This window comes from Schistocerca nitens, chromosome 5 (assembly GCF_023898315.1).
Source record: "Schistocerca nitens isolate TAMUIC-IGC-003100 chromosome 5, iqSchNite1.1, whole genome shotgun sequence".
NCBI classification, from domain to species: domain Eukaryota; kingdom Metazoa; phylum Arthropoda; class Insecta; order Orthoptera; family Acrididae; genus Schistocerca; species Schistocerca nitens.
In genome coordinates, this window is record NC_064618.1 from 727,223,397 (window position 1) to 727,246,232 (window position 22,836).

Consider the following 22,836-nt stretch of genomic DNA (forward strand, 5'->3'; position numbering starts at 1 on the left):
ACAAGGGTAAGAAACGGACCAGAAAAGTACAGACTAATATCCTCAGCATCGATTTGCTGCAGAATTTTTTTATATGTTCTGAGTTAGACTATAATAAATTTCCTAGAGGCAGAAAAACTTACGCCCATAAATCAGCACACGGTTTCAGAAAGCAACGCTCTTGCGGAATTCAGCTTGCCCTTTTCTCAAGTGATATACTGCGAACTATGGATGAAGGGCGACGGGAAGATTTCATATCTCTATATTTTCGAAAAGCGTTCGACACAGGCCGCATTACAGACTGTTAACGTAGGTAAGAGAATATGGAATAGGTATCCAGAAATGTGAGTGGCTCGAAGACTTCTTAAGCATTAGAACCCAGTACGTTGTTCTCGACGGCAAGTATTGTCTCTGACAAGGATACAACCAGGAGTGCTACAGGGAAGTGTGATAGGACTGCTTTTATTTTCTATATAAATAACTGATCTGGTGGCAAGGGGGGACAGCAGTTCAGTTTGCCGATGATGTTGTGGTGTACAGGAAGGTGTCGCACTTGATTTACTCTAGGAAAATGCAAGACAACTTACACAAAACTTCTAATTGGTGTGACGAATGTCAGATGTCTCTAAATGTAGAAAAATGTAAGTTAACGCGGATGATTAGGATAGACAAACCCGTAATGTTTGGACATAGTATTAATACTTTCAAGCTTGACACAGTCGTGTCGTTTAAATACTTGGGCATAACGCTACAAAGCGATGTGAAATGGAACGAACGTATGAGGATTGTAGCAGGGAAGGCGAATGGTCGATTCGGTTTTTTGGAGAATTTCAGGAAAGTGTGGTTCATCTGTAAACTGCATACAGGACGTTACTGCGGCCTATCCTTGAGTACTGATTGAGTGTTTGGGATCCGTACGAGATCACATTAAAAAATGACATCGAAGCAGTTCAGAGACGGGCTGCTAGATTTGTTACCGGTAGGTTCAAAGAATACGCGAGCACTACGGAGACGCTTTGGCTACTGAAATTGGAATTCGTGAAGGGAAGGCCATGTTCTTTTGGAGGAAGCCAAGATACATTCGCGTAAGGACCACGAAGACAATACACGAGAGGTTAGGGTCCATACTGAATCATATAGATAGTCGCTCTTCCTGTGAAACAATAACGGAAATGACTAGTTGTGGTACAGAGTACCCTCCGCCACGCACCGTACGGTAGCTTGCGGAGTTTGTAGATGTAGATGTAGACATCTGAAGAATCTGTGGAAATGCAATTCATCCACGAAGGATGTGGATTACAAAACACTTGTTTGGCTAATTCTGTATTTCTCATCAGTTTCAGATCTTTACCACGTCGGATTAATAGAAGAGAGAGACAAAATGCAACGAAGAGCGGTGCGTTTTGTCACGGTATCGTCTAGTGGGCGCAACAGCGTTACGGAGATGCGCAACTAACGACTGTGGCAGAGGCTGTAAGAGAGGCATTGGGTATCACGGAAAGGCTTACTATTGAAATTGAGCAAAAGTACAGGGTGGCGCACGAAATGTGTTACCATTTTGTTTTTGAATATAAACTTTATTGTCAATACAATCTGAAAGGAAAATATACTACAATGAAGAACCGTCCATGGAGATTTGTTCTAACTCAGCACATGCTCAATATGTCCACCATTTCGTTTCCTACATTCCTTCAAACGAACACTGAAGTTAGTGATTACCCTACGGCACATGTCTTCGTAATTTCACTGCAAGCTTGAAGAATAAGTCTTCTGAGCTCCATTAAATCACGTGGATGTTTCGGGAAAATTTTTTCCTTTAGGTACCTCCAAAGAAAAAAGTCACATGGATTGAGGTCTGGACTATTGGGGGGCCAATTATGTCCGTCACTGAAGTGACCTGGAAACCTGAGTGAAATGATCCGCATGTCGAAATGCTCGTGTAAAAACTCCAACACAGTGTTTGCAGTATGTTGCCTTGCTCCATCTTGTATGAACCACTGCGTGTTGAAGGGCAAGGCAGTAGCAAGAAGCTGTGGAATGAAGCTATTGCGAAGCATGCTCAAATAACGCTCGCTGTTCACAGTTTCTTCAAAGAAAAAGGGTCCAATAAGTCCGTGACTGGAAATTGCTGCCCACGCTGTAATCCTCGGAGCATAATGTTGTCGTTCATGAAGCACTTGTGGGTTTTCAGTGGTCCAAAAGCGTACATTTTGTTTGTTAACCACACCGTCTAAATGAAAATGCGCCTCGTCTGAAAACCAAACGTTTTTGTGAGTTTCTTCCCTATCCTCCGTCCACTGAGCAAACATTAGTCTCTGCTGCTTGTGTTCTTCAGTGAGCTTCTGTGCACAGGTCATCTTGTATGGGTACATATGGAGATCACTTTTATGAATGCGTTGAACGGAGCGTCTGGATATTCCCAGTTGCACTGCTGCCTTTCAGCACGATTTCCCGGGACTTCTGTGTACAGCAACTTGTACCGCTTCAATATTCTCCGGCGAACAAACAGGCTTAGGCCGAGGTCGCTTCGCTTCCAATACTGTTCCTTCCTGTACAAATTTATCGTACAACCTGTGGATGGTCTTCTTGCAAGGAACCCATCGTGTATTAAACTGTTGTCGAAAACGCCTGTGAGTCACAACAAGGCTTTTCATTTCATGAAAAAGTAATACAACTGCCTATCGTTGCTGTGTCGTCAGTCTTCCATTGTCAGCCATTGCTGCTTACTAGTGTCCTAGCGGCAGTATCGTGACTTACAAGTCATTTCGTAACTCATTTGTTTCTCCAAGCTCTGCTGGTACTGCTGTAGAGATCCCAGCGCGATATCTAATGTGCGTCGTAAATTGTGAAAAAAACAATTGGTAACACATTTCGTACGCCACCCTGTATGTTCCTATCTGAGCCATGCAACTTACTACTTCCTCCCACATGCGTCTCACGAAATGTGCAGAACGAGAAAATCAGAGAAATTATAGCTGATATGGAGATTGTCAGCCATTCTTGTCACAAGACATTAGCGAATGGAAAACGGAAGAAGGCATAATATAGGGGGACCAGAATCCCCCCCCCCCCCTCCATCCGACCACACACCACAGGCTGGCTTGCAGGGAGTGGAAACTGATGTGGAAGCTGTACAGAGATTTCGTTGAGGAGTGCTGAATGAGAATTGTACATGTAGATTCCGGTGTTCCGGCAGTCTGCGAGAAACTGAGGATTCAGGTGTCGCAAACGATGGTTATCGCAAGATGCTAACTTGAGAATATCACACCGGATATGGACTCGATTACCCGAGGAGCAGCAGCAGAAGAGCGTGTTCGAGACCGGCCTATAGCTTTATATCTTCCGTGACACAATGTTAGGTCCCACATTTACGCTCACTACTGGCAACTGACTCTAAGTAATGAAAAGTGTGAGGTCAGTCAGGTGAGTACTAAAAGGAACCCGATAAATTTCAGTTTCACGATAAATCACACAAATCTAAAGGCTATATAGTCAACTATTTACTTACACGACGAATAACTGAAATTGGAATAATCACGTAGATAAAATTGTGGAGACAGCAAACCATAGATTCCGATTTATTGCCAGAACACTTAGAGAACACGTCGCGGCTACTAAGGAGACTGGTTACACTGCGCCTGTCCTTCCTCTTCTCGAGTATTACTGTGTAGTGGGGGATCCGCATCAGATGGAATTGACGGAGGACAACGGAAAAGTACAAAGGAGAGCAGCTCCTTCTGTAGTACCGCTAAATAGGGGAGAGAGTGCCACGGACGTGATAACGCAAAGTCGGCCTGCAACCATTAAAACAAAGGCTCTTTCGTTGTTTTAGGACCTTCTCATGAAATTTCAATCACCGACTGTCTCCTCACAGTGTGAAAATACACTACTAGCCATTAAAATTGCTACACCAGGAAGATGACGTGCTACAGACGCGAAATTTAACTGACAGGAAGAGGATGCTTTGCTATGCAAATGATTAGCTTTTCAGAGCATTCACAAAAGGTTGCCGCCGGTGGTGACACCTACAACGTGCTGACATGAGGAAAGTTTCCAACCGATTTCTCATACGCAAACAGCAGTTGACCGGCGTTGCCTGGTGAAACGTTGTTGCGATGCCTCGTGTAAGGAGGAGAAATGCGTACCATCTCGTTTCCGACGGATTGTAGGCTATTGCGATTGCGGTTTATCGTATCGCGACATTTCTGCTCGCGTTGGTCGAGATCCAATGACTGTTAGCAGAATATGGAATCGGTGGGTTCAGGAGGGTAATACGGAACGCCGTGCTGGATCCCAACGGCCTCGAATCACTAGCAGTCGAGATGACAGGCATCTTATCCGCATGGCTGTAACGGATCGTGCATCCACGTCTCGATCCCTTAGTCAACAGATGGGGACGTTTGCAAGACAACAACCATCTGCACGAACAGTTCGACGACGTTTGCATCAGCATGGACTATCAGCTCGGAGACCATGGCTGCGGTTACCGTTGACTCTGCATCACAGACAGGAGCGCCTGCCATGGTGTACTCAACGACAAACCTGGGTGCACAAATGGCAAAACGTCATTTTTTCGGATAAATCCAGGTTCTGTTTACAGCGTCATGATGGTCGAATCCGTGTTTGGCGACATCGCGGTGAACGTACATTGGAAGCGTGTATTCGTCATCGCCATACTGACGTATCACCCGGCGTGAAGGTATGGAGTGCCATTGGTTACACGTCTCGGTCACCTCTTGTTCGCATTGACGGCACTTTGACCAGTGGACGTTACATTTCAGATGTGTTACGACCCGTGGCTCTACCCTTCATTCGATCCCTGCGAAACCCTACATTTCAGCAGGATAATGCACGACCGTGTGTTGGAGGTCCTCTACGGGCCTTTCTGGATACAGAAAATGTTGGACTGCTGCCCTGGCCAGCACATTCTCCAGATCTCTCACCAATTGAAAACGTCTGGTCAATGGTGGCCGAGCAACTGGCTTGTCACAATACGCCAGTCACTACTCTTCATGAACTGTGGTATCGTTTTGAAGCTGCATGGGCAGCTGTACCTGTACACGCCATCCAAGCTCTGTTTGACTCAATGCCCAGGCGTATCAAGGCCGTTATTACCGCCAGAGGTGGTTTTTCTGGGTACTAATTTCTCAGGATCTATGCACTCAAATTGCGTGAAAATGTAATCACATGTCAGTTCTAGTATAATATATTTGTCCAATGAATACCCGTTTATCATGTGCATTTCTTCTTGGTGTAGCAATTTTAATGGCCAGTGGTGTATTTTGTTGGCGTCCATCTAAACAGGAAGAAATGATCGTCATAATAAAGTAAAAGAAATCAGAGTTTCCACGGAAATATTTAATTGTTCGTTTTTTTCCTGTGCACTGTTCGTGCGACGAATAAAAAGAAATAACTTGACACTCACTAAATTGCGAATCCACTATTTCTATGTAAGTCTGTCTTTGTACAGGTAGTTGCGGGACGTCGGCAGTATATAATGTCGAAACAAAACACCTTCTGCCGTCTAAATTTACAGTTATTATTTTATTTGAGCAACCGGTTTCAGCGCTACATTACAGCATCTTCATCCCCCCTGATCGACATGTAGGAAAAAACCCTGCCTCTTGTCCAGTCAAGAAGTGATGGTCGAAGAGACCGCTGTAGCAAAAATCTACGGATATCCGTCACTGAATGCTGGTCCCTATTCTGACTCGACCAGAGGTGGAAAGAGGCTTGAAGATGGCGTAATGTAGAGCTGAAACTGGTTGGTTAACTAATACAACAACGGGGAATTTATTTTATATTCAGTGATTTGTAAGCACTCATTATTTGCGAGTATGAGGAGTAACTACGCGAAATATGGGCAGTCTTCAGCAGGGGAGGTGGTTAAAGTTTGAACAAGAGACTGAGCTGGTCGGTGCACGCGCTCCGGTGTGGCGTAGCGTACGTGGCGGCCGCGAGCTGACGCGGTGGGGCCTGCTTAATCATCTTGAGTGGCCGGCAGGCCAGCGCCGCTAATGCGCCGCGAACTTGGCTGACGGCACGGGACGGGACGGACGCGCCGTCAGCAGGGTAAACGCCGGTAATGCACGCGCCCGCCCGCCCGCCGGGACTTGCCGCTTTCAGCAGCCGCTGCCGCCCGCCGCCCGCCGCCCGCCGCCCACCGCTGCAGGTCCGGCCACGGAGGGCGCAGCGCCGCCGATCGAGTGGTCGGCTGTGTGCTCTACTCTGCTGTGCTCGCGGACGTCACGACGGCAGCTCCAAACTCCGCCGCCATCGACGGCCCGGCCGACGTGAGCACTCACCGAGGCCCTCATCGGCGGGCCATAACTAGTCTCCCGGTGAGTATCCCACTCTCCGCGTAGATCAATCAAGACATTGCGCAGACAAAAATGGCTGCTGACGTAAATCGATCCTAATTGGCCGAAGCTTTCGAATTTATTGGAGACAGCTTCGTAGCAAGGAACGGATTAACTGTGCAGGTGATCCAGGTACCCGATTATCGCGTGTAGATGTAGGAGGTTTCAGATTTTGGGAGAAATATTGATAATTTCAGTATAGTCTCTCGTCTTGTTTCCTTTTCAGTCGAATACATACTGCGCGACAAAATTAAACAATCAGTTTTTCGAAACCCCTAATTGTCTCCCATTGCACGCGTAAGTTTGAAATTTGGCTGATAGTTGCCTACAACTTTCATCTGTAATGGCGCGAAAGCTTGGCGCCCTGCTACGTCACCGTCGGGCTCGGTGAGGATTCAAACAACAAGATGTCGACACTTGCAAAAATAAGACCACAGCTCAAAAGTTCATGTGAGCTGTAAGATGGGTTTGTGATGTCCGTTCGCAACAAATTCCATCACAATTCTGCCCAAAGACGCCCTGGGCTTGTCATGCACCGTCCTATCCACATTTCGCCATTTCTTTTGTCGCCTCTGCGACGGAGATCAGAACGGTGACATCCAGCTTTGAAATCAGGCTGTTTTGTTAGGGGTGTCCGAGGGAAACATTTCGGACACACTGCTGCTCAGAATCGACGCCCCTCCGTTGGGGTGTTTACTTCCACACATGTCGAGGTTGAAGACGACAGTTCGCAGTGTGATGAGGATAACGTCGACATTCTTGACAAGCTCTGACACTGCTGACACCCTCAGACATTTCAGACTTTCTTTAAGGGCACCACGGGTCAGCATCTCCAATGAATGTGATCACCCCTTTGGCGTGCTGCGCGATCGCAGTTTTTGCTCCCGTGTACAGGTTGCAACCACCAAGTGCCGTTCGAGACCACTCGACGAAATTTGAACGTGATTCGAAGAAGCAAAGTGGGTTTATGCTTTCTCAGCCCGCCTGTTTCGATCTCTCCTCTCTCGTTACAGCGGAGGAGGGAGGGTGTAACATTAACATGTGTGTGAATAAGAGGACAAAGGGTCCCTCAAAGATCCCCCATTCGACAACATCCTCGGTTCCATCCATGCACTTCTGTTGGGCAATTGAAAATGTCCCTGTCAGCCCTGTTGGTGCACTAGAGTCTGAGGGTTTGGCAACCACTTAGACACCTCTTAGAAGCGGTTGGCCTACCTTCCGGCACCATAGAAACAGCGACGTTGAAGAGGCGTCGAAGTTTCTGACAGATATATTTTTAACGTGCTCAACAAAGGTATGTGGGTGGCACTGAGGGTATTGGGGAACTGTGGTATCTTAGACGGACACTTTTACGTTTTATTCACATAAAGGTTAATGTTGCACCCCCGTGATTACGCCACAGGAAGACTCGAAACAGGAGGGCTGTAAAAGCATATACACCCTTTGCTGCTTCGGTTCATGTTCATGTTTCGTCGACAGATTTTGAGCATTCCTTAATGATTCCACTCTGTGTACCAGAACAAAAACTGTTGTCTGAATGGTTGGAGACTCAACATCATTGTTATAAGTAGTCTGCGAAAACCATTTCATACGTATTGTTACTGACGAATCGTGTGTGCAATTTGAGATAACCTCATCAGCGTCAGTTAAGGCATGAAGATGTTGCACTGAAGCTCCGAAACTGGTAGCCATATAATAGATAATATCGTAAGAAAGGCTGTAGGTGTTCAGTTTCATTACATAAGTGAACGGCCGATGTCCCTCAAACCTCCAATCGAAAGGATGGACGTACAAAAACACTTCAGAGGCGTCAAACCGTGTTCAATGGGGTTGCAGTCCCACTACATCCCTAGAGTAGACTTGAAACACACAGGAGGTAGAAGCAGTGTCGAACGTTGTCAAGAATGTCGTCCAGCTGCACATCGCACTGCGATGTGTCATTTTCGACAGCGAAATGTTTGGGATTCAACACCCAAAGATAAATGGAGCCTCCATTGATTCTCTTCATGCTACCCCCTGGGGCCTTTTCCTATCGATTCTGAGCGGCAGTGTCTGTAATGTTTTCTTCGGCCACTCATAATAAACCCGTGTGATTTCGTCACTGGGTGCTGCCGTTCTGACCTCCATCTCAGAGGCATCAAAAGAAGGGCTGAAATGTGGGTACGAGGGGTTTCAACGCCTTTCTCATTTGTGGTGAAATTTCGTGTCAATGTGGCATGATTAACCCACCTTATACTTACATGAACTGAACTGTGGCCTTTTTTTCGCCTGTGTCGACATTCACTGTTTGAAGCGTCGCTAAGCCTGAGGATGAAGTCGCCGGGGTCCACGCTTCTGCACCATCACACTTCAGCCAATTTCAGACTTACGCGTCGCAATGAGAAACAGTAGTTATAGGGTTTCCAAAAAGTGATCCTTTATTTTTGTTGCGTAATGTGGAAGCGTTATTCTTATGATCATATAAAAATACGTCCCTTGTTATATTTTCCAATAGAAATTTTACAAATAGCAAGATTTCATTAAAAGTATGTATATTTACTAAAAGTACTTTTTATTGTTTCCTGTAAATTTACTTCCGTATGGTTCTGAAAATCTGCCCCCTTCCTTTTAGACAAAAAGTCTCGGTATTTAAATCTTGTCATTTACACTCGATATAATCCTCTGGTGTACTACAGAGACGGCTCAAATCTGGCTAGTGTGACGTTCTTCATAGATGGAATTACGCTCTTCCTCCACTGGGACAATGTCACAAATTGTTTGAAAGTCTGATCTCGAAACGTAGTCCCACATGAATAAATTACACGCGGTAAGTGCAAGCAGTGTAGTCAAGTTAAGGTTAGGCTGTTGGCCACAAGTGTATCATCAATGCATTGAATTGGCGGATGTAGACTTCGGTACTCCTGGGTGTCTAAATCTTTGTCACAAGCCACTGCACGGTTTATGGCGTAGCGTACATAACACACTCGTAGGCTGCATAAGTGGTATGGGAGGTGGGATGTTCTATGACCTAGGTCCTTTCTGTCTTTACTACAGTGACTTGTGGCACTAGCTACATTTTCAATATACTTACGTGTCTTGAGAGTTTCCCCAGAAAAGTTTGTTTGGGTAAAGCATTTTTCGTTTGCAAACGCAACGACAGGTTTACATTTGACGTCCACCTTTATTCTCAATACCTTGTTTCTTGGACTGCCTTATACGGTCATTCCACTTGGTGTAGGTGGTAGACGACGGAACTAGTGATAGCCTTGGAAGAGCCAGCCATGAAAAAGCTCTTCCATCTAGTGCACAAGATATGTGGCATAGGTTAAATACCCTCAGACTTCAAGAAGAATATAATAAATCCAGTGCCAAAGAAAGCAGGTGTATTGCCGAGCTATCAGTTTCATAGGTCATTGCTGCAAAATATAAACACAAATTCTTTACAGAAGAATGGAAAAACTGGTAAAAGCCGACCTCGGGGAAGATCAGTTTGGATTCCAGAGAAATGTAGCCACACACGAGGCAATACTGACACAACAACTTACCTTAGAACATATGTTAAGGAGAGACAAACTCACGTTTATAGCCTTTATAGACTTAGGGAAAGCTTTTGACAATGTTGACTGGAACACTCTCTTGGAAATTCTGAAGATAACAGAGACCAAATACAGGAAGTGACAGACTATTTACAATTTATGAAGTAACCAGACTGCACTTGTGAGTTGAGAACGTGAATTTGAAGCAGTGGTTGAGAAGGGAGATAGGGTTGTAGCCTATCCCCGATATTATTCAACCTGTACGTTGAACAAATAGTAAATGAAACCAAAAAAAATTTTGAGTAGGAAAAAAGAAGAAAAATTTGGAACAGGAAGTTCAGGAAAAAGAAATAAAAACTTTGAGGTTTGCTGGTGACATTGTAATTCTGTCAGAGACAGCAAAGGGCTTGGAAGAGAAGTTGAACGAAATGGACAGTGTTCTGAAAGGTGGATGTGAGCTGAGCATCAACAAAAGCAAAACAAGTAAATGGAATGTAAATGAATAAAATCAAGTGACGCGGGAATTAGATTAGGAAACGAGACACTTAAACTTGTAAATGAGTTTTGCTATTTGGGCAGTGAAATAACTGATGACAGCCAAAGTAGAGAGGATATAAAATGTGACTGGCAAAGGCAAGAAAAGCGTTCCTGAAGGGGGGAAATTTGTTGATATCGAATATAGATTTAAGTGTTTAGAATTTTTTAAAGTATTTGTATGGATTGGAGCCATGTACGGAAGTGGAACATGGATGATAAACAGTTTAGATTAGAAGAGAACAGAAGCTTTTCCAACGTAGTGCTATAGAAGAATGATGAAGATTAGATGAGTAGACCACATAAATGATGTGGAGGTATTGAACAGAATTGGGGAGAAAAGAAATTTATGGTGGAACCTGAATAGAAGAAGGAATTGGTTAGTAGCACACGTTCTGAGACATCAAGGATTCACCGATTTAGTGCTGGAGGGAAGTGCGGGGGGTAAAAAACGTATAGGGAGACCAAGAGATGAATGCAGTAAGGAGCTTCAGAAAGATGTAGGTTGCCATGCGAGGTGCCGGGGTGGAGAAGAGTTTGTACATCTTTAATTCAGACGAATTTTGCATGAGAACGAGACATGCACTCGACCTCCTCCTTATCTACCATCTAATTAATTATGAGCTCAACGGTAACGGAAGGAAATGATGGTGGACCCTGCTAGTTGGTAAAATAAGAAGTGCACACTCACAATAATTTAATAAAAATTGTAATCTACGCAAAAAAGAGAACTTTATCATAATAAACAACAGGAAATGGTATTCTGCCTATATCTACGAAATGATATGCAGATTAAATATTACAATGAGATTTATTATATGTCAGGACATAAATGCACATGATTGTCGACACATGCAGTAAGTTAAAGGATAGGGTATACTGAAATATTATTAGAATAAGAGTTGGCTCGAGAACCAGGGGCTCCTACTCTCTGTGATGCAATAGATTGACGATAATGACTGGAGGTCCTAATAAATCAAATATTAATCTCCCGACTATATAACAGTATCGCAATTAGTAGTGATAAAAAAAATGGCTCTGAGCACTATGGGACTCAACATCTGTGGTCATAAGTCCCCTAGAACTTAGAACTACTTAAACCTAACTAACCTAAGGACTCACACACATCCATGCCCGAGGCAGGATTCGAACCTGCGACCGTAGCAGTCGCGCGGTTCCTGACTGAGCGCCTAGAACCGCTAGACCACCGCGGCCGGATAGTAGTGATAGCTCATATGGGATCACATGGAGAAACAAGAGAGGTGGACTTGTAGCAAAGCGAGCGCGCGTGCTTCTGAGGGATTCAGTATAGAATTGATAAGGTCCTACAATGCTGGAGCCGGAAAATACTGTACCAGTACTGAAATCTGCAGCACGTCATCGGTAGGCAGCGTCCTGATGACGTAGGCGCCGACTTCTGCCGTGCAGCAACTCTATGTCAACCCCTGACCGCGAAGGCTGTGCAAGAATTCTAAGTTCTTCCGAAAACGAGCGACCAAAACGCAAGACTGTCCGACTCCGACGGAGATCAGATCCCCAATCCCTCTGTCCGCGCAACACAAGAGCGAAGCCAACATTGCTCTACTCCCTACTCTCCTCGAAAACCGCGGATAAGCATTCAGTGCTGATTCCAAAATTCCCCCACACTGTCTCAGAACATCATTCACGCCAATAGCAACCGTTCCCTCCAATTTCGAGCAGGGCTTTATGACGACAACTAGCCTCAGTTTAAGTTGACCAATCATGCCTATGCTATTCAGCTGAGGGCACTGAACTTGCTACGCAAACAACCTGCCTAGACCACCGGCCATCCGGTGCCAGACAGTCGCACCCAGCAGGGCACATTCCACAAGTATTCTCAGAATCATGAGGACAATGCAGTCAGTCGGTGCCAGGAATCTTCTTTCCGGTCGCGCCAGAACGGTAAACACATAAACTGCGGCGACACTCAGATGTCTAGCAGGTTGTTTCGTCCTGCATACAATAGGCGAAACTCGATCGATGTCAATCGTTCCGCCAGGCTCTTAAACCTATTGTACGAACCCCTCAGAATTGAGAAGTGCAGCTCCTAACCGGCAACGCAGTTTGCCACGTCCTACGGTGCTCGCCTCGCACAGGCCACCCACGGAAGTAAAACAACATGTTTAGGAATCAAGTGAAAAGTATTTTTGAGCTCTCAGTACAAATACTCTCGTTACAATAACCTTATTCGGTCTGTTACTACCATGCGATGACACAGAACATTAATAAAATTCATGAAAATGAGAGGAGACATGCAAAAGAGAGCATGGACCCTCTCAGCCGTAGTTATTCGGAGATGAAGAGGACAGCACAGGACACACTAGCATGTAGAGCTGCATAAAACCAGTCTCCAGACTGAAGACCACAACAACAACGACAAGAAGGTGGTTGTCGAGTTACTCTTTTATACAATTTGGAGGCCAGCACACCAACGTGAGTTGACACTCATACTCTGCAAACAACTATGTCACTATTCTGCCCTTGTGACACGGTCAGATATCCTGCTGGAAGACGCCGTCACCTTCGTGGAAGTGAGTTCACGCTCGTACTCCGCAAACAACTATGTCACGCTTCTGTCCTTGTGACACAGTGAGATATCCTGCTGGAAGACGCCGTCACCTTCGTGGAAGTGAGTTCACGCTCGTACTCCGCAAACAACTATGTCACGCTTCTGTCCTTGTGACACAGTGAGATATCCTGCTGGAAGACGCCGTCACCTTCGTGGAAGTGAGTTCACGCTCGTACTCCGCAAACAACTATGTCACACTTCTGTCCTTGTGACACAGTGAGATATCCTGCTGGAAGACGCCGTCACCTTCGTGGAAGTGAGTTCACGCTCGTACTCCGCAAACAACTATGTCACTATTCTGTCCTTGTGACACAGTGAGATATCCTGCTGGAAGACGCCATCACCTTCGTGGAAGTGAGTTCACGCTCGTACTCCGCAAACAACTATGTCACACTTCTGTCCTTGTGACAAAGTGAGATATCCTACTGGAAGACGCCGTCACCCTCGTGGAAGTGAGTTCACGCTCGTACTCCGCAAACAACTATGTCACACTTCTGTCCTTGTGACACAGTGAGATATCCTGCTGGAAGACGCCGTCACCTTCGTGGAAGTGAGTTCACGCTCGTACTCCACAACCAACTATGTCACACTTCTGTCCTTGTGACACAGTGAGATATCCTGCTGGAAGACGCCGTCACCTTCGTGGAAGTGAGTTCACGCTCGTACTCCGCAAACAACTATGTCACACTTCTGTCCTTGTGACACAGTGAGATATCCTGCTGGAAGACGCCGTCACCTTCGTGGAAGTGAGTTCACGCTCGTACTCCGCAAACAACTATGTCACACTTCTGTCCTTGTGACACAGTGACATATCCTGCTGGAAGACGCCGTCACCTTCGTGGAAGTGAGTTCACGCTCGTACTCCGCAAACAACCATGTCACTATTCTGTACTTATGACACAGTGAGATATCCTGCTGGAAGACGCCGTCACCTTCGTGGAAGTGAGTTCACGCTCGTACTCCGCAAACAACTATGTCACACTTCTGTCCTTGTGACAAAGTGAGATATCCTGCTGGAAGACGCCGTCACCCTCGTGGAAGTGAGTTCACGCTCGTACTCCGCAAACAACTATGTCACACTTCTGTCCTTGTGACACAGTGAGATATCCTGCTGGAAGACGCCATCACCTTCGTGGAAGTGAGTTCACGCTCGTACTCCGCAAACAACTATGTCACACTTCTGTCCTTGTGACACAGTGACATATCCTGCTGGAAGACGCCGTCACCTTTGTGGAAGTGAGATCACGCTCGTACTCCGCAAACAACTATGTCACGCTTCTGTCCTTGTGACACAGTGAGATATCCTGCTGGAAGACGCCATCACCTTCGTGGAAGTGAGTTCACGCTCGTACTCCGCAAACAGCTATGTCACACTTCTGTCCTTGTGACACAGTGAGATATCCTGCTGGAAGACGCCGTCACCTTCGTGGAAGTGAGTTCACGCTCGTACTCCGCAAACAACTATGTCACTATTCTGTCCTTGTGACACAGTGAGATATCCTGCTGGAAGACGCCGTCACCTTCGTGGAAGTGAGTTCACGCTCGTACTCCGCAAACAACTATGTCACACTTCCGTCCTTGTGACACAGTGAGATATCCTGCTGGAAGACGCCGTCACCCTCGTGGAAGTGAGTTCACGCTCGTACTCCGCAAACAACTATGTCACACTTCTGTCCTTGTGACACAGTGAGATATCCTGCTGGAAGACGCCGTCACCTTCGTGGAAGTGAGTTCACGCTCGTACTCCGCAAACAACTATGTCACACTTCTGTCCTTGTGACACAGTGAGATATCCTGCTTGAAGACGCTGTCACCTTCGTGGAAGTGAGTTCACGCTCGTACTCCGCAAACAACTATGTCACACTTCTGTCCCTGTGACACAGTGAGATATCCTGCTGGAAGACGCCGTCACCTTCGTGGAAGTGAGTTCACGCTCGTACTCCGCAAACAACTATGTCACACTTCTGTCCTTGTGACACAGTGAGATATCCTGCTGGAAGACGCCGTCACCTTCGTGGAAGTGAGTTCACGCCCGTACTCCGCAAACAACTATGTCACACTTCTGTCCTTGTGACACAGTGAGATATCCTGCTGGAAGACGCCGTCACCTTCGTGGAAGTGAGTTCACGCTCGTACTCCGCAAAAAACTATGTCACACTTCTGTCCTTGTGACACAGTGAGATATCCTGCTGGAAGACGCCTTCACCTTAGTGGAAGTGAGTTCACGCTCGTACTCCGCAAACAACTATGTCACACTTCTGTCCTTGTGTCACAGTGAGATACCCTGCTGGAAGACGCCGTCACCTTCGTGGAAGTGAGTTCACGCTCGTACTCCGCAAACAACTATGTCACACTTCTGTCCTTGTGACACAGTGAGATATCCTGCTGGAAGACGCCGTCACCTTCGGGAAAGTGATGCTTGTGGTCCGCAACAGTATACACGTTGTCCCCAGCAGGTCTTTCGATTACCACCATGGAATCCCAGGTGAAGGTCTGCCACAATGTAATACTGCTCTCTCCAGCCCCTGATAGTCCTGCAGTGGGTGTTTTGAGAAGCTGTTCGCTTAGATGACGGTATATCCGGACTCTTGACCAACTGTAACAGGAAATGATTAGGAGACAGTTTTCCAGTGATCCACAGTCTCAATGATATCGTGCCCACAGCAGTTATATTTGACGACGTCGGAGTTTGATATGAGAACACGTACAATATCCCTAAAACTTGTGCTCCGATTCGTGCCTTTACTAGCATTGTACTCGGTCGTCAGATCTGCCATATATCATTCCCTGTCCTGCTTTACAGGCGTGGACGTCCAACACCTTCTCAGGTAATCGCGGTTTCACCGTCGTCCAAACATGTCATTTGGCTTAGTGTGTCAGTTTTTAAGTATCAGAATACAAATGCAAAAGTACAGGGTTGCCCTCCCCCCTCAGTCCTAGAATTCACATGTCAATAATCACATCTTTCTGCTCAGTTCCTTACTGCCCACTTCAAGAATTGACCATCTGCAAGATAACTGTCTCTTTTTTTTATGATTCGCATGCAATAATGCTAAATATCCACAGTGTCGAGATTGTCATGAATACAGCTAGAATCCACACATCTTATCAGAATTAATACGAGCGTCTCCTTATTTCGAAATGTTGTGACTAACGAGATTTTCACACACTCAAGTAGCAATCAGGTACGGTGCAGATGTCAATCATCTACGTTCCTGTAACGGAAGGAACAAAGCATTAATGGATAAAGGCCTTCAAGTTCGACATTTCTTCTCGTTCATATATTTGCTCCCCACAGAATTCTTGCATTGAATCCCACGTAACTTTAATTAACTTCCGTTCTAAATTGTGAAATTGTTTCCGAGATCTATCCTTCCTATCAGCCATAACCCAGGTTTTAAAATTTTATTTTGTGGAGGTCCACAGGCGCAATGTGTTTTGAGAATGAGAATATGGTCCAAGTAGAGTGTAGTCTACTGTATTATTCGTGCAATTGACCAATTTCAACCACAGATCTTTTTCAAGTTTCGAACTTCATTTCACATTCTAATACATCACTGGCCACGTGTTCCAGAGATGTACTAGAATGTGAAATGATGCTGGAAGCTTAAGACATGTGCTTGGAAATGACCACAGTTGAAATTGCCCAACTGCACGGATAATAAGAGGTATACAGCCTAATTGTACCACGTTTACATTCTCGAAACAACCCATCCTGCTTCTTAGAGTCCAGTGAGTGTAACAACACATCCTTTCCCTGTCTACCTGCCCACAAAGAACCAACATCCCATCGAATAGTACTTTCTCATATAACAACTATTTTTTTATCATATCATAATCTCCAATTTCACAACCTTAGTACAGGATCCCCGCTGGTTCTGGAAAGAATTTCGCTACATCAACGTCATTATTCCTGGACTTGCGGCCTTTAGGTACGAAACGAGGGTTGCTGCGCTTTCAGCTACCTAGTTTCAACCGCTTTTCAAGGTCACCCAACTACCCACTTTCGATGCATGTAGATTAAAGTATAAAGGTGACTTTTTAGGATTTTTGGCAGTGTAGCGAAACATAAAAAGTATTCTAGTACAAAAACTTTTATTAATTTTGCGTATATATTCACACACAGAAAACACCCTTCTTTATGTTCGTTCGGTGTATTTTTAAAAACATCCAGCTTAATTTTTAAATTATAACTTAAATCTACGTTTCAACCAGTTATTTCTTTCCCCGCCAGTAATCTGATAAATACAAAGAAGGTATAATCTCGAATTCTAATACATATCTCATACGGCATTAACAATTAGCTCTGTCCCTTCCTGCAGTTGTTATAGGCGAAAACATTTGGGGATTTAAATTTTGCCTCTTATTTCCTCCATGAGACTATTGTAAAAGTGTTCCACATCTTCCTGTACATACGCTAATACTCGTTCTCCTACACATTCTTGAGGATTTATGTACAGAACTTAAAGTTTACAACTTTTGCAAACGAGCCACCGTTAAATTCGCTCATTCCATCAGTTGTATACTCCGCAGACAGCTGTTGTTCTGTCGCTAGGTAAGCAACGTCCCGTGCACCACATTTAAATACAATATAACTATCCTTTTTAAGCAGATCCAAGTGGGAATCAAGCTTTATTAATAGATTTTTTATCTGTTATTTAAAGTAGTAACCGTGCTCCAATCCATCACTTTGGGCCGGGACTCCGACACATGACACGTTTTCATTGCTGTTTCTTGTAAATGCAAATAGTTCATATCCATTAGCCATATCCAGATTTCTCCATGCACTGTGTGAACTGTGTAAAACAATATGTAAACCTTTCTCTCATATTTGAAAAAGCTTCTTCGTTTTTTAGTTGCTGTTTATATTCTCCGATTATGGCCGTTGTATTTGTCATATTCTCTAGATTTCGTTTCTTGATTTCCATGTCTTCAATTTCCAATTTTTTTTTCGTACAAAAACATATTAACTGTACTTAGGGGGGTAATTTCTTTAACAGAGAAACGTTTAAATCTGTGTGATACATTGATTCTTTTTCTTAGCAGGCGTGGAAACATCCATATCTGATGGTATTTTGGACAACAATGTCCTGGATTGAGAAAAATATGCTTCCTCTGCATTGATATAGATTTCCGTGTAATAGTTACATCGTCTTTTTTGCAGTCTGTGTTAAGAATCTCCATGTAGTTAACATGTAGATAACTAAAGCTTTATGCAGACAGAATAAAGTTTATAACCTTTTCTCAGTCTTGAATGTGTTGAAGGCTTACTTGCACACCAATCAATTTTCAGATATTCTTATCACCCCAGCAGACAAGCTGCAGAATGTTGTTAAAAACCGCACCGTAGCTGTACTGTAAGTTATTCGTTAATTGATGCCACGTGGAAGCGGCCGGCCGGAGTGGCCGTGCTGTTCTAGGCGCTACAGTCCGGAACCGAGCGACCGCTACGGTCGCAGGTTCGAATCCTGCCTCGGGCATGGACGTGTGTGATGTCCTTAGGTTAGTTAGGTTTAATTAGTTCTAAGTTCTAGGCGACTGATGACCTCAGAAGTTAAGTCGCATAGTGCTCAGAGCCATTTGAACCATTTTGAACCACATGGAAGCAGTTGGCGTGGACTGCAGTAGAGCATATCGTATACTCAGTTCATTGGTGTTAGCAGTACTGCTCTTGCTATGACATTGTCATTCCTATGTAGGAGACATGATACGTTTGCCCTGACATCGTGTTTCGCGGTGACGAACTCATAATTAATGTATCAGATTATAACATAATTAACATTTCTGTTTTAATACTGTAATATTTCAATGTCATTCTATACTGTTTTGTACTTATATTTAATCTTTGAGTCCTTTTTGCATCGCAAGAACTCTTATCCATGGAAACCATAAAATCTGATTAATGTAAGTGAAATATCATAGGAATGAGATTAGGAAAATGAATAAGAGGAATTAAAAAATTATTTAAAGGTAAATAACGGGATGGCCAAACATGGACCACAATTCTTTCGCTGATAATTTTAAGGACTGCTCCTTTTGGTAAACAGCAGGTAATGTACTTCTAAACAGTTCCTGGAAGAACGGCCTGTAATTCCATAAAGTCCACCCCCGGTAGCTGCGTGGTCAGCGCGACAGAATGTCAATCCTAAGGGCCGGGTTCAATTCCCGTCTGGGTCGGAGATTTTCTCCGCTCAGGGACTAGGTGTTGTGCTGTCCTAATCATCATCATTTCATCCCCATCGACACGCAAGTCGCCGAAGTAGCGTCAAATCGAAAGACTTGCACCAGGCGACCGGTCTACCCGGTGGGAGGCCCTAATCACACGACATTATTATTATATGTTCCATAAAAGTCTTCGGCATACTAAATCTCCGGAAGAATTTTCTACCAGTTCCATTAAAAACAGTTTTATGACTGGCTACAGAGAAATTAGTACCACAACGATGAAATATTTTTACCACAATTTGTATTACACTGTAAGTTCCTGACGTCATGGCGTAGTTGTTAGCATACTGGACAATCATTTGGAAGGACGACGGTTCATATCCCAGTCCAGCCATCCAGATTTACGTTTTCGGTGATTTCCATAGACCCTCCAGGAAAATGCTGAGGTGGTTGCTTTGAGGTACGGTCAATTTCATTCCCCATCCTTTCGTAACCCGAACTTGCACTCCGTCCATGATGACTGCACTGTCGACGGGACATTGAATTCTAATTTTCCTTACTTCTTCCTAATTTGATGAAAGTCTTCATGTTCTAGTTTCACAGTCGAATGTAGTTATTCTGCTGTACAGCCATCTCCACGAAATAGTACATAAAACTCAATAACATCAATATTTATTAGAAAATAAACGTCCTCATTGAGAAGTATTGCGTATTTCATATGTACTTTCAATAATATTCATACATTTGATTTCAGAGATGATGTGTTGGAGTGAGTCAAACTGAAATGTTGAAGAGAATTTTCTGGCTTTGAAAAGGTTCTTGTTTATGCGAACCAAGACTATCTCAAGTAGAAGATAAAGTAATTCAGAGAGGCAGACACATCAGGTTCACGATTAAATATTATCTATACTATAAATGAAAAATTTATCCGTTCCATGTGACAGAAATACTGTAGGAATTCGAGGCAATCAGACAACATGTAGGCCCTACCAGACGATTCTAACTCAACTCCCTTTTGTTCCCAACACGCAGTCTTCGTCTTGTACAGTATCATGAGCAAAGCGTTACATGTGTACGCAGATGTTAAAAATACAGGAGTCCAAAATACTAGTATTTCTTCTCAAGTAATATTACGGAATATAAACATTTCTTTCTTTTAATTCAGTTCTTTGCAGATAAGCCTAACGATCCCAAATATCTGCCGCCAGGCTCCACACTTACAACTATTTGACAAGAAATTATAGTACGAGAAATTCAGATAACGAAATGTTAAAATGACTCAAATTTTAACGCATGACGTAAGCTATTATTACCGATGCGTGTGCCATGCACACTGCCGTCTTAACTACACACATCAAAAAAGTTTTGCGTCACGTCGGTTCCGAGAGCTCTGGAACCTGTTCAGAAAATTGGAATAGAGATCAACATAAAACATCATTTCCGCCCTTTTTATTGCTCATGAAAACCACACATTACATGATGTACCACCATACAGAAAGACCTTCAGAGGTGGTGGTCCAGATAGCTGCAGACACCCGTAGCGCTAATACCCAGTAACACGTCCTCTTGCATTGATGCATGCCTGTATTCATCGTGGCATACATTTCACAAGTTCATCAAGGCACTGTTGGTCCATATTGTCCCACTCCTCAACGGCGATTCGGCGTAGATTTCTCAGGGTGGTTGGTGGGTCACGTCGTCTATAAACAGCCCTTTTCAGTCTATCCCAGGCATGTTCGATAAGGTTCTAGGGTTCATGTCTGGAGAACATGCTGGCCACTCTAGTCGAGCGATGTCATTATCCTGATGGAAGTTATTCACAAGATGTGCGCGATGGGGGCGCTAATTGTCGTCCATGAAGACGAATGCCTCGCCAATATGCTGCCGACATGATTGCGCTATCGGTCGGAGGATGGTATTCACGTATCTTACAGTCGATACGGTGCCTTCCATGACCACCAGCAGCGTACGTCCCACATAATGCCACCGGATAACAGCAGGGAACCTCCACCTTGCTGCACTCGCTGGACTGTGTGTCTAAGGCGTTCAGCCTGACCGGGTTGCCTCCAAACACGTTTCCGACGATTGTCTGGTTGAAGGCATATGCGACGCTCATCGGTGAAGAGAACGTGATGCCAATTCTAGCGGTCTATTCGGCATGTTGCTGGGCCCATCTGTACTGCGCTGTATGGTGTCGTGGTTGCAAGGATGGACCTCGCCATGCACGTCGGGAGTGAAGCTGCGCATCATGCAGCCTGTTGCACACAGTTTGAGTCGTAACGCGACGTCCTGTGGCTGCCCGAAAAGCATTATTCAACATGGTGGCGTTGCTGCCAAGGTTCCTCCAAGCCATAACCCGTAGGTAGCGGTCATCCACTGCAGTAATAGCCTTTGGGCGGCCTGAGCGAGGCATGTCATAGACAGTTCCTGTGTCTCTGTATCTCCTACATGTCCGAACAACATCGCTTTGGTTTACTCCGAGACGCCTGGGCACTTCCATTATTAAGAGCCCTTGCTGGCACAAAGTAACAGTGAGGACGCGATCGAACCGTGGTACTGACCGTCTAGACATGGTTGAACTACAGGCAACATGAGCTGTGTACCTCCTTCCTGGTGGAATGACTCGAACTGATTGGTTGTCTGACCCCCTCCGTCTAATAGGCGCTGTTCATGCGTGGTTATTTACATCTTTGGGTGGGTTTGGTAACATCTCCGAACAGTCAAAGGGACTGTGTCTGTGATACAATATCCTCAGTCAACGTCTATCTTCAGGAGTTCTGGGAACCGGGGAGATGCAAAGCTTTTTTTGATGTGTGTATGAACAAAATTATAATTGTGCTGTAAAACATGAAGCTTTGTGTGCGGAAGCTAATAGTATGAGCTTACCGTAGTTTGTGTCATAAATAGATGATTTAGCGTCTAATACTATTTCTAATCATGGACGAATCACGAATGAATGGCAGATAGTAGACGGTTTCCGAAAAAATATTGTCTAATCTGTCAAGTGTCCAGAAAACGTCAGCATGGGACTATGATTCTCTACTCAAAGAGACGGGCAAAATTAAATGTCAAAAGGAAAAAGTATCAAATCATTTAAATTAGAGATTTATTATTAGTTGACAAACGCAATATTATAACACGCATGCATTAGTGTGTAAAGCAAGTTGCTGGTTGCGATAGGTCAGTATTCGGATATTAGGTTTGCCTACAGCGTACTTAACGACGTGTAGTAGTGTACTGCTCGTGTGGATTGAAACTCTTGCACGTTGGTCTATCAGGTAGCGAATTCAAATAAGAGCAGTTTTTTACCCTGTGCAGTAATTATGAAATACCTTCTAATGGGTTCCCTCTATTATTCTCGTAGCATTCGCCCACAAGTGATATTTGGAAGAACCAAACTGTCTCCTTATTCCTTGACAACTTGGAATCTAAACTGTGCATCATAATATGCTATTATAATCTGTATTCCTCGTGATGTAACTCTAGAATTCTTAACTCCTGTATAAATAAACAATTAAATTCTGTATGGGTATATCTGTAAACAATCAGTAACATTTTATCAATTCTCTCACAGAGGTCTATGCAATTTCGTAATTATATTATTCTTCCACAGCGATATCATTTAATACACAAGTTTCTTTTGTGAAAAATAGTTACCATATGCTACAAAAAAATGCTAAAAAGCAGAACATTT